Genomic DNA, 14,118 nt, shown 5'->3' on the forward strand with positions numbered 1-14,118 from the left:
AAACTACTGGGGGTGGGGGGGGGGAGCGGCTACAGAGCCACAGACACAGATACGGTTGTGCCATTCCTCTGTCTAAAACCCTTTGATGGTTCCCCATTGCCTGAAGATAGTGTCCCAACGCCTTAGCATGCTATTTATAGAAATATTTCTGACTTCTCGCCTCATGCTTCACCCATCCACTCAAATTGCTTTACCTCCCTACTCCGCATTCCTCAGCAGGAACTTCTGTAGATCCATGTCTTTGTTGTTTTCGCCTGAAATATTCTCGTTTGATTGTCCCTCCAGGTTTCCTCCGCCCTTCTCTACCTGTGCTTCTGGAGGCTAACCGTTATGGACTGTCTCAGCACGTTCTTCTGCCCTTGGCCTCTCAGTTCGGTTTAGCCAATGGGAGGCATGGGCAGGAGATTTAGAGGGTGGGGGGAGGGTATGGTTAGGGTATTGTTTGCCTGGCTTCATCCCTGCCAGGATGCAATTGGTTGCTTCCTTCTACCCTTCCGTTGTTGGTTTTCCTTAACACTCCTGATTTCCCTTAGCCTAACTTGTTAGACATTCCTGTTGTTACGTTAGCCTTATTCTTCCTGTTAGAGTGCCGTCTTTTTCCTGCTGAGACCTTGACTGATATAACCACTCACTTTACACTACGTGCTTGTGCACACACGCATGCACACACACACACAAACACTTTCCTGTCAAACCCACCTTATTTTTCATGATCTAGTACAAATGTCACTTTCTCTGTGGAACCATATCTAATTCCCCTTTAACCCTCTTCCTACACCCTCCTCAGCAAGCTACATTCTTTAACCCTCTTCCTACACCCTCCTCAGCAAGCTACATTAATTGCTCTGGCTTCTGAGGACCCACAGCTCTTTCTCTTATTTCTCTTAGTGCTCCGTCTTAGCACTTAGCACAGTGCAAAATAGTTAAATGTGTGTGGATCCAAAACTTTGCTAGACAGTGTCCATTTCATATTCTCCATTGGCTGTTTGGCTTGGTATATAGTGTGTGGCTTAGTACTTGCTGCTCGAATGAATGGATTGCCTGATGCGTGTGAATGACTAGTAGAGGGACAATGTGTATTTCTACTTTCAGTTATATGCATTAATATTTCTATTTACAACTTTCCTTTATGATATTTCTTGTTCCTCCTGATGTGTTGTAGCATCTGATCATGTCTTCTTTCTTGATGCTCTTCCCTTGGTCTTCATGTCACTCTGCTCTTCTGGTTATCTTCCTCTTTCTGATAATTGTTTTATGCTTTTTTTCCTTAATTCTAGTTTCCTGGAAGACTGTAGATATTTTTGTATCCCCTGTTGTGCCTTGCACATGGATACTTGGTTAATAATTGCTACTGATCTTAAAGCCTTACCCTGCTTCTCGCCTCCCTCCAAAAAAAGAATGCTCATTTCATCCTTCAGGCTTTTAAAATTCTCCCCCAACATTTTCCCCATCATATCTCGCATCTCCTGTCATTCTTTCTAAAAGATGACATCTTCTATCCCTATCGGTACTGTTTTTGTTCATACTTCTATTATAGCAGTTACCACCAGACCCTGAGTAGTTGGGCCTGAGAATTCTTATCTGTGCTTCTTAGTATTGTCCACACCTAACACAAGACCTTAAAGTTACTATATACTCAGTAAGTGTTTATGGAATGAATAAATAAATTCTTGAATTAATACTGTCAGTTGGTATTTGTTATGTATTTATTTAATGGATTGCTTTTTCTATCTCCCTCCTATGGAATCCAAGAGTGACACTGATTTAGAACATCAGTTCTCAAAACTCTTTGGTCTCAGAACCCCTTTACATTGTTAAAAGCTATTGAGGGGAATTCCCTGGTGGTCCAGTGGTTAGGACTCAGCACTTTTACTGCTGGGGGCCCAGGTTCAATCCCTGGTCAGGGAACTAAGATCCTGCAAGCCATGTGGTGTGACCAAAAAAAAAAAAAAAGCTATTGAGGTTCACAACAACCTATGAACAACAAAAAAAGAAACTATGTGGACACCAAGAGCTTTTGTTTATGTGGAGTATATCTGTTGATACACGTGAGATAGACAGAAAGAAAATATCACGTCAGGAATTCAAGCAGGGAAAATTTTTAAAATATTTATTAATTAATATAAAAATATTATAATAAAACTATTACATGTTAATGTAACATATTTTTGTGAAAAATGACTATATTTTCTCAAATAAAATAATGTAGGGAAAAGAGTGGTACCACTTTACATATTTGCACATCTCTAACGTCTGGCTTAATAGAAGACAGCTGTATTCTCATATCTGCTTCTTCATTCAATCTGTTGTGATACATTATTTTGGATAAAGTATATAAAGAAAAGCTGACCTTACAAAGATACGTAGTTGAAAAAGGGAGGAGTATTTTAATAACTTTCCAGAAAATTGCAGATATTCTTTGATACTACACCAGGTTTACAAGAGGTAATTTCTTACAGGTTAATTGCAATGTGGAATATGAAACCATATCGCTGAATTTTCCATACTCTGGTACATTAAAACCCATTGGTGTCCCTTGCACTTTGAGTGGCTCTTTTTTTTTTTAAATTTTTTATGCAATACGCGAGCCTCTCACTGTTGTGGCCTTTCCCGTTGCGGAGCACAGGCTCTGGACGGGCAGGCTCAGCGGCCATGGCTCACAGGCCCAGCCTCTCCGCGGCATGTGGGATCTTCCCGGACCGGGGCACGAACCCGCGTCCCCTGCATCGGCAGGCGGACTCTCAACCACTGCACCACCGGAGAAGCCCTGAGTGGCTCTTTTATGCACATATTATTTTATAGCATTGTACATTATCACTTGGGCAATATTGGTTCTTTAAGTTATGCAGATTTTTGAAATGTTGACATATATTATACAATATAACAAAGCCACATTTATCAATATCACCACTGATATCATTAGAAAATCTTTAAGTATTAGGAATATAAAGATATAGGGGCAGATACAAGTCTTCCAAAATTATAATTTCACATGAAAACTTGAGTTTCAATATTGACAATACAAACTGTTAATTATTTTCGTTGAAGTGACAGACTCACTTCATTTACTTGTTGGAAAAAATGTGTGAAGAACCATACTTTTTCAGTTGTCTTTTCGGTAAAAATTTTATGCCATTAAAACAGTGTGAACAGCAGTTCACAACTCAAGTAATCACATCAGTGCTTTTCCTTGAGGCAATGGTTGCACTGATACTTTGGTTGCCCCAGAAGTGCTTTTTGTATATTTCCCATTTCTTTACGCAAAATATTGATGGTTTCTTAAGGGTTGAGTTTTGATAAAATTAGTAACATTTGCTTTTTCATCATGGCCATTCTGAAAGTGAAACTGACTACTTGTATAATTTGGTACCACTGCCTTGATTGGTGCTAAGGCACTGGCACTTTTACCCACCACTGTTTTTGTACCATCAATGCAAACACAGGATAGTAACAAAATCAAGTAGCATCTTTGTATTAGTATGAAAATAGTTCTGACTTTTCTGACTACCTGAAAGTGCCTCAAGGACCCAGGGGTCCATGGAACACCTTCGAGAACCATTATTTAAAAGGGTGTCATATTCTCCGGGGTCCAAGATTAGCACAGTTTTCTAGAGATCATTGGAATCAGTAGAAGGGGGAAAACTCATTGAAATTTTTTCTATACATTATCCAGATTTAGGCGTAATAGACAATTGTTCTCATTCATTTTAAAGGTATTTATTATGTGTTCATAGTATATAATTAGGTCCTTGTAGGGGATAGGAAACATGAAAAAATACTGTCTTATTTTCAAATGAACAAGTTAATTAACTTTTCTGAATCTGTTTTCCTGTCTTCAAAATGGGGATTCTATTGTCTGCTAACCTGACAATTAGATGAGATGATTCATTATGTAACATATACATGTTTGTGAAATTTAGCGTGTTCTGTAAAAGGAGGATATGGCATGATAAAATTATTTACTGTCTCCTGGGCAGATAAAAGACATTATAAAAATAATGACCAATGGTCATACAATTGCATATGAAGAGTATTCTACCAGATTTAGGGGTGGAATTACATTGCCTGGATGATTGCTTCCTGATCATCTTAGTTGGAAAACATGTGACTAGAGTAATGATTTCCAGAAGTGAAAGTGGAGATTGGGGATTTAGTTACCTAGTGATTATGTTGGAGCCTAAGTAGTGAATTTCTAAAGGAAGTATAACGTAAGGGTGATCATCTAGGAAAAGAAAGTAGAATGAGTGAGAGAGGGTTGAAGGCAGAGTCGTAAGGAACACATCCATTTAGGGGCGTGAAGAAGAAGAGAATCTAGAGAAAGAGACAGAAAGAGTTTTTATTGAATTAATGATTAATAGTGCCCGAAAGCCTTAAGGTCACTAAGCACATATTTCTTTCTTACACTTCATCACCTAAAACAGAACCTGAATTGCCTCTGTTTCTCTGTTTCCCATCCACAAAATGGGAATCTGAATTTCTAATATCCCATCTTCAAGCATCTGCCCTCTGGCTCTATATTTTTAACTTTAATTGGTGCATCTTTTTCTTCATTTTTTCTCCTCCTCCTCTTATTAATCTTTATATTTTCTCAACAGAAGGGATCCTCAACATATGAGAATATGGGCTAGGAGTTTAAAAACCCCAAGGGAAGATCCATTGCTGTGGGGTGGGAGTTGCTTTACTTGGAGGCTATTCTTTCCAAGTCAGGGTAGACCCACCATGGAAAGGCTCCTTACCTGGCAGGCTGGTAATCTGCCCCTTAGGTAACAGGGGTAATCTATCTGTTCCTTTCTGTGCTCTCTGCTGAGTTTATAAACACTGATGCAGTGTTTAACTTAGCCTCAGGAAGGCTGCATTTCCAAAGAAAGCCAAACCCTAAGTGTTTCTGGTGGTTTTATATTTCACTGTCTTTGTAAAAATTTCAGGGAGAGCTGTTTATTTTCTATTTGTGACCTATGGTCTTGCAGCAGTTATACTTTATTCTATACTATCCTGAAAACATATCTTGCAATAGATTTCTCAATTTTGGATCCATTTGATTGAATTGATTCATGTAATTAAAATGATCTTTTCACATTACTTTCTTATTCTGTCTTTGTAATACTACAGAGCTCAAAAATTTGTGTAACAAGAAACATATACTGTTTAAAGGATATCCTAGGAAATCCTTCTTCAGTATTCATAGTGTTAAAAAAATGGACATCAATTCCCAGCTGGGTTTTATCCAAGTTTCACTATACAGATGGCTGTATATACTGCCCTTCAAATCCCTACGGAAGAAGATTTATACTGTCTTCCCTCTTCCCCCCCGTTAATAACCTGTTTCAGTGCCTAATAGTCATCACGATCGTGGAATTTTTTTCTCATGTCTGACTTAAATTTCTCCACCTGCATGTTAACCATATTTCTTTGTCCTTTGACCTCAGTAGAGGTGGGAAACCGACAGTTACTATTACTCTTATATTTCTTTTTCTGTTGAAAGCCAATGCTTCATCCATTGTACAAATCAGTGATAGTAGTAGACTCAGATTCCCCAGAGAAAAATACTGGTCTGTTCATTTCACATGAAACAGACATTATTTTATATCAGAACCAAGAGACTATTTAAAAAGTAAAATAGTCTTTAAAATTCATATCATAGCATTAGTAAAATAAAAAGTAATTGTCTATCCCCCCTCCCTATCATCTTACTCTTCAATGTAACCTTTGCTCTGAAATCAGTATCTTGCCTTCCAGGCCTTTTGTATGTAATTAGGTAAGAAAGTAAGTAAATAAGCAAGTAAACAAACAATGAGAAAAATAAAATAAAGGTGCATACTAAGAGTATGGCCATGTGGTTTCCTCTCTCTCTTATTAGAGTTTTGGCTACCCAGCGTAAAATACCATGAAGGAAACTTAATTATACAGTTGTGCGAGGTTTTAAACATTGTATGTATACTTTAAAAATTACGTTAAGTTTGATCATATTTAAAATGTGTGGTTATATTGATACAACCATGGAAAACTATTTGGCAGTATCAACTTTAGATAAGTGTACACTGATCCAGTGGTTTCACACCTGGGCATGTATCCAATGGAGATGAGTCTACCAAAAGGTATGTAGTAGAACGTTCATAGCATCATTATTTATAATGGCCCTGAACTATAAAACCTAAAGATCCTTCAAAGTAGAATGGATAGAGAAACTATTATAGTCATATAGAACAATAAAACACAGTGAGAAAAAAAAAAGATTGAGATTTTGGATGATGTTGAATTTAAAAAAGCTAGATACAAAATAGTATATCTGTATAATTCTGTTTATTATGACGTTCAAAAGCAGACAAAAAAGTGAGTTGTGTTGAGAGAGTTAAAAGTAATAGTTTGCTGTTGTGAGCTTATTGACTAGGTAGGTGTTGACGGAATCTTCCAGAGTTCTGGACATATTCCATACCTTGATCTGGGTGGTGGTTACGTGGATAGATGTGTGTGTAACAGTGAACAGAACTACATACTTAAGATGTGTAAGCTTTACTTTATGCTATACCCCTCACTTTTCACCTCCATTATACCTGAGGCTTCTGAGTCTGAAGTTGGTTGTAGCTTCTGGGCAGATGGCCCCTCTTTGCTGCAGTGCCTTGTCACATATTCTAGGCAAAGCCTTTGGTGGGGGGGGGAGGGGAGGAAGTTTATTTTTACTGTTTGTTTTGCTGCATGATTTAGTACTCTTCTATTCCTCTGTTACTTCAATTAAAAAATTTTTTTCAGTGCATGACTATAGTATTATTACATATAAAAAAGCCAGAATTCTCTTATAGCTGTAATTACCTAATGTTCTCATTTCTGCTATTTCTCAGTTTCCTAGTATAACTAAGTACAGTTATATCTCCCAACTGAAAATTTTATTCAGGCTGTATTCTAATATGTATGGATTTATAGCTGTATATCTTTTTCATAACTGGGGAAATTTGAATGTAGTCTCTCTTCTTGAGATGATGAAAATGTTCTCAAATTATATAGTGGTGATGGTGGCACAACTGTGAATATAGTAAAAATCAGTGGATTGTACATTTTAAGGGTGAATTTTATGGTATGTGAGTTAAAGCTCATAAAGCTCTTGTTAAAAAAGAAGCTCTTAGAAATAAGGATATTATTGTAAAAATAAAATTCAGCCAAAGTTTAAAGATAAATCAAGAAAATTTCCTAAAATGTAGAAAGAACAGGACATTGAAAATATGATACCAAAGATAAAAGATATAGAGAACCAAGTCAGGAGATCCAAGAACTATTAGAAGTTTCAGAAAGAGAGAGAAAGCAGAGGACAGGAAGCTAGCAAAGAAAGAATGTAAGACTTTCCCAGATGTGAAGAAAGACATATCAAGTATATAGAATAGGCTTAACTGAAAAGCAAGTGGAAAGAATAAAAACCCTCTAAACTAGACACAATCACTGTGACTCCTCAGAGTTACAGGAGAATGAGAGGATCCTGTGGACCTCAAGATGGAAAAAAGAAGCTTATCTACAAAGGAACAAGAATGAGACTAGCACACATTTCTTATGAGCAATGCTGAGCCAGAAGATAATGAAGCAATGCATTATTTTCAACCTAGAATTGTAGATCCAGATAAACCGTTATTAAACTTTGAGGGCAAGAAAAAGCCTTTTCAGAGATAAGAGAACTTTGCTTTCCACACATCTTTTCCGAGGAAGTTACTTGAGGGTGTCCAGCAAAACAAGGCAGTATAGCAAGAAAGAAAAATCAGGGATTTAGCGAAGCGGTGTTCCAATAGAGGAGAGCAATAAAAGGCGTTCCAGGCTGCTGACTGTGCAAAAAGGCCTAAAGAACAATCTGCCCATGATGGAACAGGGGAATGAAGGAGTTTGGTAGTAAAGTATTCAGGGAGGGGAAAAAAAAACAAACCAAAAAACCCCACAAATCAACTATACCTCGATTTAAAAAAAAACAGCACAACACAACACGGACTTCAAAGATAAGACAGTGTATTAGAAATTAGGAGAGTTTACAACTTTGATTAAAGCAGGGAATGCTCGTCCCCTGCCCCCTCAGAAAAAGCCCATACGCATTCTAGGACCCAAGTGTATTCTATGCATAAGGAAATGTAATCATAGCTTGTACATTGGGTCTGTCATTAATAGTTACATAGTTTATAATGATACAAACACTACTGACTAATTTTGAAGTTTCTAATCATGCTATAGAAAAAGCACATTAGACTAAATTATGGTTACAAAACAAAATATAAATGCTATCAATCTTGACCGGATGAAAATAAAAGGACAGATGAGTTGGAAGATGAAAGGGGGAAATACGAAGTAGAGGAAAGGGTAAGGGGAACTAATATCCTCTGCTTAGAAGACGAAAAGCCATAGCATACCATCTGTAGTTGACAGAACAAAGAAGAAAGTTTAAGTATGTAATGTAAGTTACAAAGATAACCAGCAAATGGGGAGGAAAAGTGCTTGAAGTCTTGTCTGCTTATGGACTATCTCACGATCTCTTTGTTGTGTGTTCCTTTCCCTTTTTAATTCCTTTTTGTCTTTCTGATGAAATGAGAAGAGGATTTAAACCGATGTGTTCATGCTACCCTCTGAACCTTTCGTACATTATTTACAAAACTCCGAAACCATCTTTTGTACACAAGATTCTGGCTCTCTTATGCCAACTGTTGAATTAACATTTGAAATTTTCCCTGACAGTGCTGCCCACCAACCAACAGTTTAATATTAGTAGAGTTGCCACCATTGTCTACATATTAGTATAAGTGCTTTTGCTATAATTTACACGCATTCTTGGAAAACTTGTTTTGCAAAATCACATACTAGTTATCAGGGCTCGTGATAAAATAAATATCACTAGCAGGGCTTCCCTGGTGGAGCAGTGGTTGAGAGTCCGCCTGCTGATGCAGGGGACACGGGTTCGTGCCCCGGTCCAGGAAGATCCCACATGCCGCAGAGCGGCTGGGCCCGTGAGCCATGGCCGCTGAGCCGGCGCGTCCAGAGCCTGTGCTCTGCAACAGAAGAGGCCACAACAGTGAGAGGCCCGTGTACCGCAAACAAACAAACAAACAAAAATCACTAGCAGAGGCCCATTCAAAAATCCATACAAATTTATAATTAGAGCACTAAAGTAAACGATAAAAATACTAGCACAGTTAAAAAGATTGGCCAAATTTCTATAGATAAAGACTATAGATAAAGAAACGTTACTGCATATATGGGACTTTATGTGAACAAAAGAGTTGAAGGTAGCTCACTGGAAGGTAATGTAAAGAGGGGCTGAGGCTGTTTGGTATGGAGGCAAAGGCAAAATGCACTAAAGGTCAGGGAGAACCAAACAGGAAGCACTTCCAAGACAGTGCACGTGGCCGAACAGAGCCAAGAAGAACTAGGAATGTAATCAGTGCTCAGCTCCTCTTGTGGCTTGCAGAGTTCAGCTATGTTTGTTTATTTTGTGTTCAGCTGCTCTTATTTGGCGGCACAAAATGTTAAAATGAGAAAAAATGACAAATGAATAGATATTTTTGTGTAATATTAAAATTATTCATGTTTGCCAATTATGTGTGAGTTAATAAACCAGAGTTTTAACAGAATGTTATATTTAAATATTTTAATATACTTTGCCTTTATTATATTAGGAAATGATTAAAAAGGAGAAAAATGAAATGCTTATATTTGATTTCTGGAAATACATGTCTTAAAACATAACTTTGAGGACTTCCCTTGTGATGCAGTGGTTAAGAATCCTCCTGCCAATGCAGGGGACATGGGTTCGATCCCTGGTCCGGGAAGATCCCACATGCCGCGGAGCAACTAAGCCCATGCGCCACAACTACTGAGCCTGCGCTCTAGAGCCCATGTGCCACACTACTGAAGCCCATGTGCCTAGAGCCTGTGCTCCACAACAAGAGAAGCCACCGCAATGAGAAGCCCGTGCACCGCAACGAAGAGTAGCCCCCGCTTGCTGCAACTAGAGAAAGCCTGCCTGCGCACAGCAGGGAAGACCCAATGCAGCCAAAAATAAATAAATTTATTAAAAAACATAAAACAAAGCCCCTCCCAAAAAACCATAACTTTGTTTATTCACATTTCACACACTGGGTTTTCATTCGTGTTTTCAGGACAATGATGAATAAAAAACATGCAATGGGGCTTCCCTGGTGGCGCAGTGGTTGAGAGTCTACCACCAGTAGAAAGATGGTTACTTTCTACCATTAAGACACAATTTGGGGATTAAATCAAATCTAGCACTGACAGAATACTTTTTTTTTTTTAAGAAAATCAACAAAGCATCATATATGTGTAGATATTTTAAATATATCTTACCAAGTCACAAAACAGGTTCAGAAAGTTATAGTTTATCAAATGTATATAATAAATGGAAGAGTAAGTTCCATAATTGATTTGAATACAGTGGAATTCAATATTGTAAGGATCACAGACAATATAAATATATTAAATCCTTTTATTTTCCAGATATGTCCCCTTTCTCCCAAGAGATAATTCTATTTCAATGAGTTTCAAAATATACATAGAACTGATGGTTGTTAAAGTTTTGTGTTTGTTTCTTAACTAAATTGAAATCAGAAGCCCATTTCACTTCCTTAAAAACTATAAAAAAGAAAAAGAAAGCCTAATAGATTTTCTTACTTGAAAGCTATTTTTCAAATTTCAAAATTGTCCCTTTTCAAAGAGTTGCTATGTATTACGCAGTTTTGATATAAAATAGCCCTTGTTTTTAGGACTTTAAAAAAATGTGTTGCAAAGCCTTCTTGGGTTGACATTTTAAAATCACCATGTAAATCTGCCTGACAAGTGTTTTTGGTTTTTCTTGGTAATATGAGATGTGAATAAATGTTCTATTACTTTTTCAACACCTGGTTCTAGTTGCTTGCAGTTTTAGTTGATATGAACTGAGAAGCTTTCTCAAGTTGTTAGCCTCACAGTAGAGCATTTTTGGTAGTCAGTCAGTTGATTTTGACTTGTTTTATGTAAGATTGTGATTAAATTTATATTATAAAAATGTCACTAGCCTATATTTTAAAGCATTTGTGTGAAGTACTCTTTTACTAAATTCCAATTAACATGTTATGAATTTTTACCAAAAAAACACCCTGCTTTCATGACACATATAAGGAAGTGTTAATGGCTTGTGTGTGTAAGAAAAAGGTATACACAGGGGAACAGAATGGAGCAGCAAAAGGTATACAGAGGGGAACAGAATGGAGCAGCAAAGTGAATAATTGCTGATTCACAAGGTAGTGTTCTGTTGGCATTTCCTGTTATGAAATATATCCATTTGTTCCTTTGGATCTCATGCCTTATGTGGGAAGGCAGTGTTATGTAAATATGGTCACTGAGTCCAAGTCTGAGCTAGGAAATTGCTAACTGTATAAAAAGTTTAATAACTATGTTTCTGAATTGAAGACATTCTTTTTTTAAAAAATATTTATTTATTTATTTACTTATTGGCTGTGTTGGGTCTTCGTTGCTGCGCTGACTTCCTCTAGTTGTGGCGAGCGGGGGCTACTCCTCGTTGCAGTGCATGGACTTCTCATTGGGTGGCTTCTCTTGTTGTGGAGCACGGGCTCTAGGGCATGCAGTCTTCTGTAGTTGTGGCATGTGGGCTCAGTAGTTGTGGCTCGTGAGCTCTAGAGCATAGGCTCAGTAGTTGTGGGGCACAGGCTTAGTTGCTCCACGACATGTGGGATCTTCCCGGACCAGGGCTCAAACCCAAGTCCTCTGCATTGGCAGGCGGATTCTTAACCACTGCGCCACCAGAGAGGTCCCTGAATTGAAGACATTCTTATCTTTAAATTGAACATATGGTTATTGCAGTCGAAATCTAAACAGACCTGGTGACTTTCTTGGATGATTTCCATTTCTTGAGGTCTCTCTAAAACACAGTTATGTTATGAATGGATTGTATTCTGAGCCTTTCTTAAAAAATATTTATTTATTTATTTTTTGCAGTACACAGGCCTCTCACTGTTGTGGCCTCTCCTGTTGTGGAGCACAGGCTCCAGACGCGCAGGCACAGTAGTTGTGGTGCACAGGCTTAGTTGCTCCACGACATGTGGGATCTTCCCGGACCAGGGCTCAAACCCAAGTCCTCTGCATTGGCAGGCGGATTCTTAACCACTGCGCCACCAGAGAGGTCCCTGAATTGAAGACATTCTTATCTTTAAATTGAACATATGGTTATTGCAGTCGAAATCTAAACAGACCTGGTGACTTTCTTGGATGATTTCCATTTCTTGAGGTCTCTCTAAAACACAGTTATGTTATGAATGGATTGTATTCTGAGCCTTTCTTTTTTTTTTTTTCTGAGCCTTTCTTAAAAAAGTTTTATTTATTTATTTTTTGCGGTACACAGGCCTCTCACTGTTGTGGCCTCTCCTGTTGTGGAGCACAGGCTCCAGACGCGCAGGCTCAGCGGCCATGGCTCACGGGCCCAGCCGCTCCGCGGCATGTGGGATCTTCCCGGACCAGGGCACAAACCCGCGTCTCCTGCATCGGCAGGTGGACTCTCATCCACTGCGCCACCAGGGAAGCCCTATTCTGAGCCTTTTAAATTCCTCCTCCTTCAGTCCAGGAGATAAGGTTGGAGAGGTAGGCAATTACATATCACATAGAGCCTTTCATGGTTTCAGGACATTTTAGTTTTTGCCTTAGCAATACTTACCACAATAATGATTAAGCAGTTGTTTGTATAACTGTTCTATGACTTTCTCTCTTGATACACAAAGCTCTGTATTCTGAGCCTTTTAAATTCCTCTTCCTTCAGTCCAGGAGATAAGGTTGGAGAGGTAGGCAATTACATATCACATAGAGCCTTTCATGGTTTCAGGACATTTTAGTTTTTGCCTTAGCAATACTTACCACAATAATGATTAAGCAGTTGTTTGTATAACTGTTCTATGACTTTCTCTCTTGATACACAAAGCTCTGTGTGTCCAGGGACCACACTGCGTCACCTGCAGCACAGTGTATAAACAAATAAATGGAGCTCATGGCAATGTTAGATTTGAACACATTTCATGTGAAAATTTGTTTTCATATATTTAATGTTAATATTTAATATGTCAAGATGTTTTTGTGTAAATATATTAATCATCTGCACAAAAGATCCCCATCTCCTAAGAAGAGAATGAGATGTAATGAGCTGAATTAATTAGGAGAGCATCCAGGAATCATTTGCCTTCTTTATTTGTTGGCCATGAGGACAGATTTTTGTCTGATTTGTTCATGGGTTTATTCTTAGCAGTAAGAACAGTCCCTGGCACAGAAATATATGTTGAGCCAATGGATTGATAAAACTTAATGGCACTCACAACTCAACAGGAAGAAAATAAACGACCTAATAAAAATGAGCAAAAGATTTGAACAGACAAACTTCACCAGAAAAGATATAGGGTGGCAAATAAGCACTTGAAAAGACCAACATTATTAGTCATTAGAAAAATACAAATTAAAACCACAGTGAGTTGTTGCTACATACCTAAAAGAATGGCTAAAACCAAAATAACTGGCAATACCAAGTGCTAGTGAGGATGTGAGGCAATAGAAATCTCATTTGTTGCTGGTGGGACAGCTCACTTTGGAACTTAGTTTGTCGGTTTCTTATAAAGTTAACCGTACACTTAGCATATGACCCAACAACCCTAGAAATTTACTTAAGAAAAATGAAACCATATGTCCACAGACACATGCACACATAAAAAAAACAAAGATGTTTGTGAAGGCTTTATTCACAATTTCTTTCTTTTTTTTGGAAAATGTTGGTGGACTTTGATTTGTGAATCTTTTTCAATTTATTTCTATTTATTTTTTAAATTTTTATTGAAGTATAGTTGCTTTACAATGTTGTGTTAGCTTCTACTGCACAGCAAAATGAATCTGCCATACATATACATATAGCCCCTCCGTTTTATTTCCCTCCCATTTAGGACACCACAGTGCATTAAGCAGAGTTCCCTGTGCTATACAGTATGTTCCCCTTTGTTGTCTATTTTATACATAGTATCAATAGTGTATATGTGTCAATCCCAATCTCCCAATTTCTCCCACCCCACCCCTTTCCCTCTTGGTATCCATACGTTTGTACTCTACATCTGTGTG

The 14,118-nt window shown here is 37.9% G+C and overlaps 1 protein-coding gene and 1 non-coding gene across 2 annotated transcripts in view; both read left to right on the plus strand.

The window, feature by feature from the left end:
• SCFD2 (sec1 family domain containing 2) overlaps positions 1–14,118 on the plus strand; it is a 394,218-nt gene that overhangs the window by 54,337 nt on the left and 325,763 nt on the right. The window lies entirely within an intron of this gene.
• On the plus strand, positions 1,836–1,908 carry TRNAK-UUU (transfer RNA lysine (anticodon UUU)). The gene has a single exon. It is a non-coding gene; the product is annotated as a tRNA-Lys (tRNA).

The sequence above is a fragment of the Neophocaena asiaeorientalis genome, unplaced genomic scaffold, assembly GCF_003031525.2.
Source record: "Neophocaena asiaeorientalis asiaeorientalis breed wild unplaced genomic scaffold, Neophocaena_asiaeorientalis_V1.1 scaffold19, whole genome shotgun sequence".
In the NCBI taxonomy this organism is placed as follows: Eukaryota; Metazoa; Chordata; class Mammalia; order Artiodactyla; family Phocoenidae; genus Neophocaena; species Neophocaena asiaeorientalis.